The 14,303-nt window shown below is 51.1% G+C and overlaps 1 pseudogene; it reads right to left on the reverse strand.

The window, feature by feature from the left end:
* Positions 1–2,996: 2,996 nt before the first annotated feature.
* Positions 2,997–6,804, reverse strand: LOC136548298 (probable LRR receptor-like serine/threonine-protein kinase At3g47570; annotated as a pseudogene).
* Between the last annotated feature and the right edge of the window lie 7,499 nt (positions 6,805–14,303).

The following is a 14,303-nucleotide window of genomic DNA, read 5'->3' on the forward strand; positions in this document are numbered from 1 at the left end:
AAATTACTTTGGAGTTTGGATCAACACCATTCATCACAATGAATAAGATGCAACAGCATGTATGCTCACACATGTTACTACCTTATGTTGAATTTTAAATTAATGAAAATTTTTATTTCCCTATATTTCATGTGCACAAAATTCATAAATAAATCATTTTAGCTCTATTTCAAAAGAGGCATTTTTTTTGGGTGTTACAAATATTGTCGTCCGAAACTTGCAGGCTTAGTTGGTTATGTTATGTCGAACTTATGTCAAACTAATAAAAATGTTATGTGGCAGCTTGTCAACTTGCGCACGGACTTCATTTATTTGCTTCATATTCGTTTCAATGCGTCGCGACAGCACTGCCGGCGAGATTAACTAGCAACTAGTTCAGGAACCGTTAGTCCCAGCGTATCTCGCCGCCGGTGACCGGCGTCTTGACCCCGATCCTCCCGAGCTTGGTCATCGCCGCCACGAAATCGCCAAAGAAGGCACCTTGGTTAGACGCGCAGTAGTCGATCATGTTGGACTAGAGCACCTAGTCGGAGCCCACCGGCGAGGGGTCGAGGAAGCCAGGGTCTATGGTCGCGTCGCTGCCGATCCTCACCAACAGCAACCGATCTTCTATCTATGTCCAGGTCCTGTCGCGCCATGCGCCGTGTCGCGTCAGTGCCGCGCCAAGATCGGTGGCGCAGCAGACCCCGCCACGTCACCAGTCAGCAGCCCCGGTCGTCGCCATGTCATCCTACTGCCGCGCCACCATGCATGGTGTGGCACAGGCGTTTCACCGCGCCATGGCAATAGGCGCGGCCAAAAGTGTTAGTTTTGAAAAAAAAAGTGTTAGATTTATAATTAATTTACAAAAAGTGTTAAAAATAAAAAAAATCTCCATACATGAGTGGAGTAGTTATAGATCTAGACCTAGATTTTCATTATCTAGATCTAGATGGTGAATTTCTTTATTAAATTAGATTAATTAATTATTCATAACTATATGTTAAATTATGCTTTACTGATTATAATATGACGGGGAACATTTGAATTTTTAAAAATATTTTTTATATATGGTTTATGTTACTAAGCCACCACTGAAAATGAATTAATAGATACGACTGTTTTACATAAACCGTCTATGTTAAACATTCACACATTTATATTGGTGATAGCTTAAGCAACTTATAATCAACCTATGTTTATGTTCTTGTTTATTAAATATTAATAGTGGAAAAACCAAAACTCTTGTCATGGGCATGTGAACTTAACACTACCGATCCAATCAGCCAGGCCCCAAATGATGTTACTATATCTTGACAAATAAAATAACTAAATTAGGTTCCATTATACAGCTTACAATTTTCAATAATAAGAACTACATAAAATAGGTATTTAACCACCTTCTCAACCATTCATTGAACTACTAGTCAAGAAAGTACACTATTATCTTAATTGAAAAGTTAGATCAGAATGAAAATTGAGAAGGCATGTCGATAGCAACAGGAAGGACTAACTGGCCAACTAGTGGCAGCTAGGAGGAACTCGTCATGGCAAGTGTCGCCTCCTCGTTGTCATCGTGCCGTATGCATTGGCCGTTGAGTGTCAGTGGATGCCAATGCCGGGTCCAATAATGAATTATCACGTGGAAGACGAGTCGTCATAGTGAACTCGAGAGTTAGAACATCGCAATGTAGATAATTGGTGAATGTTTGCACATTGATTCTAGTAAGCTGCATAAAGAACTAAAAAAATGTAACTGACACTTAGACTAACTGGGCTCAAATTAGTTAAGCTTAGTCACTAATTACTGAGAGCATCTCCAAGAGTCCTCAAAATACTCTCCTAATCTAGGATTTTTAGTAAGATTGGAAAAAACCAATCTCTAACCTCTCCTAATCCCACTTCCCCATGTCTTAGCATTTGGGAAAACCGAGCTGTTTGCGCGTAAAGATACGCGCGCGGTCGCGTCCGCGTATCCGCCCCGCACCCTGGGCGTCCAGTATCGACTGCACGCTCCTCGCCGCAGAGGCTTATCGCCGGCGTCCGGACACACCGCTACGTGCCACGCATGCTCCAACATAAAGCCGCGCGAGCTCCCCAGCCCCCACGGACGCATCCACTACGTACACGGACGCATCCACTACGGAATCAACCGGAGCTCAGACACCACCAATCCAGCGTTCACGAGCACCCACAGCCACGCGCCCCATCGTGCTCGTGCCGCTGCACAGCAATTGGATGACGCGGCCCTGCGCCTTTTAAAGCTCGCCAGACGGCCGGCGATGTTTGTCCTGTTCACTTGGCTGACTGATTTGTTGTAAGAGAAAAATACTGTTCTTTGGCTGAAAAAGTATGGCTTATAAGTCAAGCAAACAGGGCGGTTGATGGCGCGGCGGCCGGTGATGAGCTTGACTGCTCGAGCAGCACAGCATCCTTGCCACGGTCCAGGTGCCGGCCGGTGAGTCGGCGCCCGTCGGCTCCGACATCGCGCCCCTCGCCGAGTCCGAGGAGCAGTCGAACCGCAGCGACGCACACGATGCTTTTTTCGGTACCTTTAGATGCGCCATTTACGAAAATGCCACTGGGTTTGTTTTTTTATTTTTTAGGAGTGCTTTTTTAGAAAACTATTAGAGAAACCCATCTGTGATGCTTCCAATATTGTTTTGGGACTTGGAAAACTGAATGATTTTAGGAAGAACTTTTTAGGTACTGTTGGAGATGCTCAGATTAGGAGGGCCCATAATTTTTAGGGCCTGCCCTGGCCACGCCACTTATGCTGCCCAATATACAATCCTACAAGCAGTGATGATTGGACTGGGCGACGACACGTCCCACCCCAATCGCCGTTGCTGCTTGCGCCCCCTAATGTGCACATTGTCTAAGAGTAGCTCCAAGAGATTATTTAAAATTAGATTCCAAATTCTAAAATCTATGATTTAGCCATTTTTAAATAAAATATCTACAAAAATAGAGTAATACAATAAGATTTCTAAATTTCTCATTCTCTGTTTTTAAAACTACCAAGTTATGTTCGTTTTCCTCAGGATGAGTCGCTTGTCAATTACTTCGTGAGTTCGATGGGGGAAATGATCTGGCACCCATTTTATGAGATTGATTTCCCCTCAGCTCCAAAGCTCTGTTCGAGAGGGCTCTTGCCAGTCATCTTGAGGAGCATTACGCCGTAGCTGTAGACATCACCTCTTGTTGATGGTTTACTCCCATATCCATATTATGAATAACACAGGTTTAGGGTTGAAATATAAACACAATGATGAGTAGTACTGGTTGCAGTATGCACAATATATAGTAAATACTTTTCTTTGCATGAGTATTAGAAGTATAGAGGAATAATGTACTACCAGGTGGAATATATCCAATGGAGCCCTTGATTCCATGAATACTGGAAATTGATTGTTGTTCTGGTTGCACTGGAGCTAACAACCGGGCTAAACCAAAGTCACTAACTTTTGCAGTCATGTCTCCATCCAGCAGCACATTGCTGGGTTTGATGTCACAGTGCACAACCTGCCCCCCACTGTCATTTTGCATGTACTCCAGTGCACTGGCAGCATCAATGACTTGCCCCTATTCGCTTATCTTATAATCTATCTTTTTCAGCTTGTTTTTTTTAGCCGAAACAGTGTTTCTCTATCACAACAAATCAGCCGAAACAATGTTTTGGTTTGTTTTTTCAGCGAAGCGAACGGGATGTTGAGCACCTCTTCAGCATTGAGCCCGGTCCCATCTTGGTGGCATTTACGGCGGTGGATCCAGTCCTCCAGGCTTCCAATGCTCATTAGCACATAGACCACAGCATGGAAGTCATTGCCAGCAAAATCAGCACTTGCGCAAACCGTGACCAGCTTTATGAGGTTGCGGTGCCTGACATTTCTGAGGGTCTCACACTCTGCAACCCAGCTCTTCGGTGCTCCCACCTTGGATTGGTCTACCACTTTGACGGCCACTGGTGTTTCATCATGTAGTGTAGCTTTGTAGACCAAACCAAAGCTACCAAACCCAATGAGGTTTGCTTGGTCAAAGTTGTTGGTCACACGACATAGCTCTTTGTATGAAATAAGTGGGTGATTATTTGCTCTGATGTTAATACCGCCACTTGTCGGTTGTATCTTTGCATTTGCTGAAAATCTCTTGGACCAACTCAACGTAACAAGAATCATCAACACAAGGATGGAAAATGTAGCTACTGATGCAGCAACAACCGCAGTCACTATGTGCTTCTTTAGACTTTGTGAGGAATATTGAGAACTGTAGCATGCTAAACTTGAGTAGCACAGCTTTGGGGTTTCCGTAAAGGTAAACAATGTTGTGGTTCTCAAAGATTCCACTGCTTGGAACCAACCCATTTAGGTCATTCATTGAGAGGTTTAATAGTTTAAGAGGCAGCTTCGCTAGGCTTTCAGGTATGCTACGGGTTAACTTGTTGTCTGAAAGGTCTAGTATTTGCATACCTCTAAGATTATTCCCAATACTATCAGGGATCACTCCTGACATATCATTTCTGCTCAAGGATAATGCTTGCAGGCTCCGGCACTGCCCTATCGACAGTGGGATACTGCTGTTGAGTGGATTGTCGGAGAGGTCAATGGCGATGATATTCTCTAGCTGGCCAATGGTATCAGTTAATGCTCCAGAAAGTGAATTATGTGACAGATTAAGAACAGAACTAAGGCTCCTGAGTGCAAAGAGGGAGGAAGGGATGTCCCCATGAAGTTTGTTGCTGGATATATCCAGCGAAAGAACACGCTGGAGGAGACCCAACTCGTCTGGGATTCTACCAACCAACTCATTCTTGCTAATCTCTAGTCATGTGAGTTGAGTAAGGTGCCCAATCTCTGCTGGGAGTAGCCCTGAAAGTTTGTTCCCAGCAAGCCCAAGCACTGTCAGCTGGCTGAGACGACCTATCTCTGATGGGATACTCCCAGATAGTTGGTTGTAACTCATGTTGAGCAATGTTAAAGATGTTAAACCTCCTATGGACAGCGGTATTTGACCGTTTATCCTGTTGCCGCCAAGGTATAGCTTTTCAAGGGAACTTGACAGGTTGCCAAATGAATCAGGCAGCCATCCCTCGATGAGATTCTCATCAAGGGCAATGAATTGCAGGTTAGTGCAGTTTGTTAGGCCTGTAATGATGCTTGTGGTGTCAGATATATGGTTGAAGCCAATATTGTACATGACAAGACTATGTAGTCTGTTAAGACCAGGTGGCACTGAGCTGGTAAATAGGTTGTTAACATCCTTATGCTTTCAATCTTGGTCACGTTGTGGAGAGACGGTGGGATCGGACCACTGAACTTGTTGAAGCAATTGTGGAACACGCATAGGTTTGGGAGCCGAAAACCGATATCACTCGGGATCTCACCATAAAGGTCATTCTTTGCAAATGCAAAGAAAACAAGTGTAGAGCGATTGTAAAGTTGCATGGGAACTATGCCTTTTAGGCTGTTTATGGAGAGCTGGAGGTGCTGGATATGATCCAGCCTGCCCATTGCTTCAGGGATTTCACCGGTGAGGTTGTTTGTGTTGACATCAAGATGGCTTAGCAGTGACAAGTTGCCAATTGATGGGGGAATACTGCCATCTAGCTGGTTCTTCCCCATGTTTAGGACCCGAAGTTTCTGAAGAAGATGCATGGATGCAGGGATTCCACCAGAAATGGCGTTCCCTGACAAATCGATGGTCATGAGACTAGTGCAGTTTGTGAAAGCCGGGGGAATGGTTCCGGTAAGAAGGTTACCACTAAGATTTAGCAATTGGAGTTGACGAAGCTGACCGAGACGGTTACGGATATTACTGGCAAAGTGATTATCATGTAGGTACAAGGAACGTAGAGCTGTGAGATTGCCAATGTGAGGGCTGATAGTCCCAACCAAGTTGAGGGCCCTGAGATCCAGCTCTGTAACCCTGCCACCATTTTTGCAGTTCACCCCTGTCCATGTGCACTTCGACGAGCCATTCCCCCATGATGATAGCGCCCCGGAGGGATCACTGGTGATGAAGGATTTCAGATCAAGGAGAGCCTCTTGGTCCTTGTTATTGCTGCTTCGAGTTGTTTGGGAAGAACCGAAGAGTAAAATAGTAGATATGACCAGGAAGAAAAGCAGCAGACAGACATACCAGATTCTCATCCTGAGCTCGATATATATGTCTGCATGCAGAGGCACACATTACAAAGCAGATGATATTAGTTTAGAAATTTTAGATACTAATAAGAACTCTAGAAAAGAGACACGATGCCACACATATATACCTACAGAAAGAAACTGAGAATGGATAGAGATAATCGTGGCAGGAAGCTCCTGCCTGTAAGAAGTGGCTTTGAAAATGTGAAGGATGCAGGTGTTTTGGCAGCGTTGCTCTTGTCTATTAAATAAAATTAGCGGTCAACCCATGCAGTCATGCCGGAATGCGTGCCATTTTGGTTTGAAGGGACTGTCTACCTGTCATGCAAGTGGTTTCAACAACCACCGGTTGTTGTTCAACACCAACGAAACAACCGAGACAAGCGTACGTTTGTCTGATTAGAAGGAAGCAACGGATGACAAATGTCTTGTCTTGTCATACCATTTTTACATAGTCAAACCAAGTACCGATATATGTACGCCTGGAAAGTCCAAACACATTTATATTCTAAATTATGGAATATCAGAGGAAACGTACGTATTACAACTGAAGACACTTGGCACCTAGACTGACCGCTCTCATGGTGATGAAGGTAGCAGTCTGTCTCCGCCTCTATCCGAGGGAAGAAGGAGTGGTAGATATCCAGATCTTACCTGACATCATCTCCAACAACTGCCTCATGTGCCTCGGGTTGTGGACAGAGCGCACCTGTCCAGCCGTGTTGATGTACACCAAGGTCTTCCAAAAACCCTAGTGCCTCGGGTGAATCCAGTGCTCAGTCATGTACCCCACCTTTACTTGAGTTTAGAAACGATGCAGGAGAGGCAACAAACATAGGTGGTAGAAGTTGTTACCATTGTACGTGGGTGCATAATTCCATGGTCCAACACTTGGTGTCCTACCCGCCCTAGTCGTTGTCGTTGCCACCACTGCCCCGTCATCGTCGGAGCTGTCGGAGTCCTCTCCGTCAGGGTCGGCCTCCCTGCTATGCCTGACCACATGAGGGAGGAGTAAAAGATAAAAGCCTAAAAGTCGTGTAGTTCTAACTAGGCTGATCATCCTACAATCAACTAGGCTCCGATAACAATTTGCTGCACCCAGTTTTACAATGTAAAATCAAGTACCAATATATATATGTGGGCCTAGGAAGTCCAAACACATATATATTTCAAATTATAGAATATCAGACTAAACGTACTTACTATTACAATAGTTTAAATCATTACATTAACCACACATGGGCACTATCATCACATGACCAAACCACATCTTCACCATGGTTCTATATCTTGCTCAACCTAGTGTACCACCTAAGGTTGTCACTCAATTACCAAAACCAATTTGGGACTTCCACACGGGCCTTTGATTAAAAGAAATTGGCCAAATGATCCAGTATGCAAGCTTTGTGGTATTGACTCAGAAACACCGATACATCTTTGCAAGGACTGCACTTTCTTAAGGCAAGTTTGGTCCTTCATCAAGCGATAGTTCAGCCTATCAGTGATTGATACTGTCAGAATGACAGGATCCCTGCACAACTACTGGCGAAAGTGCAAAATTAAGAAAGACAAAGATCAGAGAAAGGCGTTTGATGGCATTATGGTCTATTTTTGGTGGAATTTATGGAAGGAAAGGAATCGAAGAACATTTCAGAACAAGTCGCTGCAGCCTAGTCAGATGGCACTCCTTTGCAAGGAAGATATAGAGTAATACCAGTTGGCAACAAGATTTCATGCTGGGCCACAACAGGAGTAGTTCTAGCATTTGTTGGTCACTGTTCGGTTGGTCTGGTTTTGTGTTTTTTCGACTTCAAGGCGTTTTTCTAGACTTTAAGTTGTCGTCCAGGTGGGCATCTAGTTGGGTTGTCGGCCGGTGTGCCGTGGTGACGGTGAGCTTGTTCTCCCGTTGTTTGTTGTAATTCTTTTTTTCTTATTCCTTTTTGCTCGTCTAATAAAAATCCGACAAATCTCTTGCTGCCTTTCTAAAAAAAACTTCCACATGGGCCTTGTGTCCCTCTCCAAAGCATGGGAGGGCCACCATCATTGAGCCCACATTAGTGGGTTAGGGCATTAGGCAAGCTGGAGGCATAGTAGGAGGGGAAGAAAAAGGGGATTGTAGGCAATATCGAAATACAATTGACTATACGTGGGGTCAACATTATCAAATATGTATAAAGTGGTATGGTTTGATTATACAGCAAAATGTAATAACAAGTCAGACAAATAGTGTAATGGCATCGTGACATTTATACTAGCATGATTCTAGCTAACCCATTGTCTTTTAGGATCACCAACATCTTAACCAATGATGATGCCTATCAGCCTATGATAAAAGACAACACAACAAAATTGATAAAAATCATGTACATGCAGTACAGCTCTTCCCCAAAATAATCAAATATGTATACTTTTTTACATAACAGGAGGGGGTTGCTCCCTGGGTAGATATATTAATAGAAGGAGATATTACTACTGGAAAAAGATAAGCAAATATATTTGTCGGTGTTTCAGACCGGGGGGTCCACGACCGACCAGTGAATTTGTTCTGCGTGCTCCCGATTCCGGATGGTGATGCAAAGAGACACAAGATTTATACTGGTTCAGGCAATCGGCGCCCTACGTCCAGTCTGAGAGATCGAACTCGTATTCCTTGCACCGAAGTGCTCGTAGTAGGGGGTTACAAGCTAAGGGAGAGAGGGAACTAGTCCCAGGTCTCGGTAGGGTGTTGTGTGGGCCGTCTGAGACGTTGCTCTCAAGCGGCTGGAATGTGTGTGTGTCTGTGTGTTACAAGGTGTCCTCCTCCTTCGTCCCTTCTAAATGGCCCAAGTCCTCGCCTTTTATAGTTGAAGGGAAGACAAGGACAGTACATGTGTTAACTATGCGGCGTCGTGCCAACAGGGGCGGCATGTCTGAGCCCTGTGGCATGTTCCTGTGGCGGCGTGGTCGTTGGAGTGGTCCATCCTTGGGGTACTGGGGCGGCGTGGTCGTCCCATCAGATCCTGTGCGTCGTGGGAGCCCCGGGAATGCCTCAGAGTGGACGCGACGGTGAATGTGCAAGCCACTGTGGACGGACTGTGCGCGAGGCCGAGACTTGGTTGGTGCCGAGGCTTGTACTGCGGTGGGGGGTCTCGGCAGGCACAAACCCCAAGATCGCCGAGGCCCCGGTGTACAGTGCCGAGGCCCTGGTGTACAGTGCCGAGGCCTTGAGCGGGCGGCCGATCATGGGTACAGCGTTAGCACACAGTGGCCGGTAATCCCCGTCATACCCTATCCCAGCCGGTATGGCGCTGATCGTGGACACAATGGTGGGACACAGTAGCCGGTAATCCCCGCCGTGCCCTGTCCCAGCCGGCATGGCGCTGATGCGACCTCGGGTCGCGTCGGCCATTCTGTGGCGTGGAGCCACCATCCAGCTGAGATTGCGGGAGTGGTTGAAGCATTAATGAGACATAACACGTTGTCGGGAGGGTCGGCCAAGGCGGGGGGCGACGGACCGCGGACGAGCCGGCCTCGAGCGACACGGAGAATGAGGCCTCGCGCGAGACGGAGATCAGGCTCCTTGCCGAGGCCTCGCGCGAGAGGCCTCACGCGATACGGAGAACGCGCCTCCTACCGAGGCCTTCCGTGGAGAGCCTCGGGCGAGGCGGAGACGGCGTTCCCTGCCGAGGCCTTCCCTGGGGAGCCTCGCACGAAGCGGAGTTCGCGTCAGGATGCCGAGGCCTCCTGCTCGAGGCTCGAGGCGAGGAGGGAGAGGACCCAGTGGGCTCGGTCGTGGCGGGTGAGGGGCCCATGACTTACCTTCTAGCATTTCTTATTATTATTATTTTTTTTAGATGGGACTTTAGCGACCCTATTTGATGTTTTGCTTGGGGTACCCCATACTAAGGTACCCGACAGTAGCCCCCGAGCCTCGGGGGGAGTGCGTGCACTCCCCCTGAGGGTTTGCCAAGGCTTGGTTTATACCTGCCCTGTAGGAATTGGGGTTTGTTTTTTGAGGTTCCGGTGGGTGCGTGCAAGCGCACCCGCCGGGTGTAGCCCTCGAGCCCCCGGAGGAGTGGAGTTACTGCTCCAGGGGCTTTCTTCATCTTCGCGTCTGAACGAGTAGTTCTTATTGCATTTGCCAAGCCCCCAAGCGCAAGTTCGGGTTGCGGGGGTCCCGGCGAGGCTGCAGGAAGAAGCCCTCCTGCCTCTGCATGGAGCGAGAGGTTCGTCAGGGGTCCCCTGACTTTGGGCATGATCCTCATGCTTCCTTTCGCTCGGAAGGAGGGGTGGAATGTGCCAGGCTACCCTCGATGGGCACGAGCGTGGACACTTCCGGTGAGCTGTTAGCGGGTAGTCCGAGTGGAGGCCTGAGCCCCGTTCGCTGGGGGACGGCTAGTGGTCCAGAGACGCACTCCAAGAGTACCAGGGGGTTTCTCTAGTGGGTGCCGAGGCCATTCGCGGGCCTCGGTGGCTCGGTGCCTCCCTACGGTGGGATCCCATTCGGATACTTCCCCGCCGGTCTCGGATACGACTTAGGACGCCCCGAGCGACCGTTCGCTCGGGCCTGGGCCATTCATAGGCTCACCCCAATGTCGTCCCTGACTCTGTTGCCCTGGGGCGGCTGTCGAAACCTTTTGGAGGCCCAGCCTTCGAACCCCTGGACCGTAACGGGCTCGGTGCCCTTTTATCATGTTTGTAGCGAAACCTCTTGCGCGGTTTTGGACTGTTTGTCTTTGTCTTGGGTATTCTGGCCCTTTCATCTGATCTTCACATGTCCTTTTTGTTCGGACGGAGGGTTAGTTTGCCGAGCCCATTCTAGTCTCGACAAGGTTGCAGGAAGAACCCCTAGCCTCTGCGTGAGAGGGCTGTCGGGAGTTCTCCTGACTTTTTATATGCCCCTCGCGTGTGAGGGTTTGTTTGCTGAGGCCCCTTTGGGCGCGAGCCCGGGTCGTGGGGTCTCAGCATATTTACAGGAGGAGCTCCCTAGCCTCTGCATAGGGCGAGAAGGCCGTCAGGAGTTCCCCTAACTTTTTATGCGACCCTCACGCTTCCTTTTCGCTCGGAAGGAGGGGTGGAATGTGCCTCGCTACCCTCGATGGGCACGAGCGGTGGCACTTCCAGTGAGCTGTTATCGGGTAGTCCTAGTGGAGGCCCGAACCCCATTCGTTAGGGGACAGCTAGCGGTCCAGAGACACACTCCAAGAGTACCAGAGGATTTCTCTAGTGGGTGCCGAGGCCGTTCGTTGGGCCTCGGTGGCTCAGTGCCTCCCTACGGTGGGATCCCATTCGGATACTTTCCTGCCGATCTCGGACACAACTTTGGGCGTCCCAAGCGTTTCGCTTGCTTGGGCCTTGGCCTCGTATAGGCTCGCCCGTAGTCGCCCCTAACTCTGTTATCCTGGGGCGGCTGTCGAAACCCTTTGGGGTCCAGCCTTCGAACCCCTGGGTCGTAATAGGCTCGGAGCCCGGTTCCTTCCTATGAAAGGAACAGGCCGCGGGGAAAATCTTCCCTATTGGCTTGGCAACGGGTGGCGTGCCTTTTGAGGCGGTTTCAGGGGGAGGCGAAACGACACCTGCTGCCGCAGTGGCCGAGCGTGACATGATGGACGGGACGTAACTGTCCTCGCATTTAATGTGGGAGACGTGGGCGCGTGGGCCGCCGAAATCGGCTCGTGGTTAACCACGCCGGACGGGGGAAAACCTCCCCGATTTCGTCGCCCATTCGTTTCGCCTCCTCCCTGCATAAATACCCGAGGACTCTCGCCCCTCCTCGTCTTACCTTGCCTACATTAGCACCGCCTCCGTCGAGCCGTCGCCAGAGCAGCGGGTGCCGGGAAGAAGAGGAGAGAAGAGCGAGCCTAGGGAGAAAGCGAGGAAAGAGCGAGAGCGTGGGAGGGAGAGAGAAAAACTCACCGCCACGCCCGATTCCTCCATCGCACCCATGGCCGGCAATGTCGTCATTGTCGAGGCAGACCCTTGGGATCCGTCGGACGTCACTAAGGAGATGCTCCAGTCGCTTGTCGACGGTGGACTCCTCCGCCCGGAGATAGACCCTAGTAGGCCGGAGTGGATTGCTCCGTACGGCGAGCCAGAGCCGAGGCCCCACGACGGCTACGTCGTGAGCTTCGTCTCCTTCCACGAGCGTGGCCTCGGCGTCCCGGTGGACCGGTTCATGCGGGCGCTCCCGCACTACTACGGCGTGGAGCTCCACAATTTTAATCCCAACTCCATCGCTCAGGCGGCTATCTTTGTTGCCATCTGCGAGGGGTATTTGGGGATCGCTCCCCATTGGGATTTGTGGCTCCACCTGTTCCGGGCGGGGCATACTACCAAGCCGACGGGTACGTCGGGTAAGAGGAAGGCATCGAGGGCCAGAGGCTGCACTCTCCAAGTGCGTCAGGACCGCCTGCACCTCTACATCCCGGCCCAACTCGCGTCCTCCAACCGCCGGTGGTACACGAGTTGGTTTTACCTCCGCAACGACGATGGAGGACTTCCCCCTTATACTGGGCGGATTGTGGGGAGTTGCCCGGAGAAATGGAAGTGGGGCGTCCTGAAGGTCGACCAGCCTAAGTTGGAGCCACTCCTGGAGGGGCTGGCGAGGCTGCGGAGCCATGGCCTCACGGTCGTTGTGGTCGTGGCTGCCTTCCACCGCCGGAGGGTGCTGCTGCTGATGGCTCGGCGGCGGCGGCTGTTCGAGATGAGGACGGGTGAGCTCGTTGAAGGCACCCGGATGTCTTCCTCCGCCCTCTCCGACGAGGAAATTCACCGTCGAGTGGGGGAGACGGTAGATGCGAAGTTGAGGGGCGGCAACCTGACCCCTTCACGATGCGACCGTCACAGGGGTTCCTTTCGCTGGTAAGTCGAGTACCGCTGTGGCCTCTAAGCCTCCTCAATCTCCCTTTATCCCTTGTTTCCTCATGCGCATTTGTCGTTCCTTCAGGGGATGAGGGACGTGCGCTCCTCCCCGCCGCCCATTCCCGAGGATGCAGGGCAGCGGGTGATCAACCGCGCTCACGCCGACGCGTAGAAGAAACAAAAGGACGCTAAGGCAGCGAAGCGTACGAAGCACATCCTTGCGCACGAGGCATTAGATAAGCGCCGCCGTCAGCAACGGAAGGATGGTCTCCCATTGGAGGAATCCCCGTTGACATCATTGTCGACGGAGGCCTCAGACGGGAACGACAAGGGCGAGGGAGGGCGAGGTCCCCTGGACTACCTTCCTGATGTCGTGGAGGTGGCGCCCAGGGCATCGGCAAGCAGCCCGGCACCCCCAGGAAGGGGAGGAGAAGCGGACCCAGGGCCAGCGGTTGCCCGCTCCGGGGCCGAGGCCGATACGCCCGAGGCGCGGGCGTTAGGCAAACGCGCCATCAGCCCAGTAGGCTCGGCGGCCGTGGCAGAGCAGGTGGTGGTGGAGGCAACGCCACCGCCCCCGTAGAGGACCGAAGGGGTGCCGGGGTCCGCTGAGGACCGACCGGCGCCGATGGTTACGGATGCGACGCCACTGCCACCGCCTCCACCGTTGCGGATGAGGTTTGCTGTGGCGAAGAGGGGGCCGCCCCGTTCTAAGTAAGTGTATTTTTGGCTAGGTCGTAGTGTCTTCCGTTCACTTTTTTGGTCTCGCGCTGACCCTGTAGGTTAATTTTCTTTAGTCGGAAGTGGCCTGCGGATGACCTCCCCTTGGCGCCCCTCAAGGTGCTTAAGGCAAGCCCCGGCTCCTCCACCCACTGGGTGGTGGAGGCACAAGCCGCCATCCAACATGGCGCGGCGTCGGCGAGGGTTGACCCAAAGGAACCGGCCACCCAAGGAGGGGTTGTCGAGGTGGCCCCTACACGGTCAGGTGAGGCCGTCGTGCCCTTTGTTGCCGAGGCTCCCGGGGCCTCCGAGGCTGAGGCGATGGAGGCCCCGGCGCCTACGATCACCGAGACCACAGTGTTCGCGGTCGGCGTTTCTACGTCTGCCGAGGCCACAATGGCGGAGGCTGGAGCCCCCGAGACCATCGAGGCCGTGATCGCAGAGGCCAGAGCCCCCGAGGTCACCACGGCCGTCGTGATGGCGGTGAGGCCGTCTGCGCAGGAGGCGGAGATGCAGGCGGTGGAGGCCTCGGCCGTGCCCTTGGCTTAGGGCCCGCTGTTGTTGCAGGAGAGCACCCGAGAGACGGAGGTCTATCCGATCTCCTCCGACGATACTTCCCAGGCA

This window comes from Miscanthus floridulus, chromosome 4 (assembly GCF_019320115.1).
Source record: "Miscanthus floridulus cultivar M001 chromosome 4, ASM1932011v1, whole genome shotgun sequence".
Taxonomy (NCBI): domain Eukaryota; kingdom Viridiplantae; phylum Streptophyta; class Magnoliopsida; order Poales; family Poaceae; genus Miscanthus; species Miscanthus floridulus.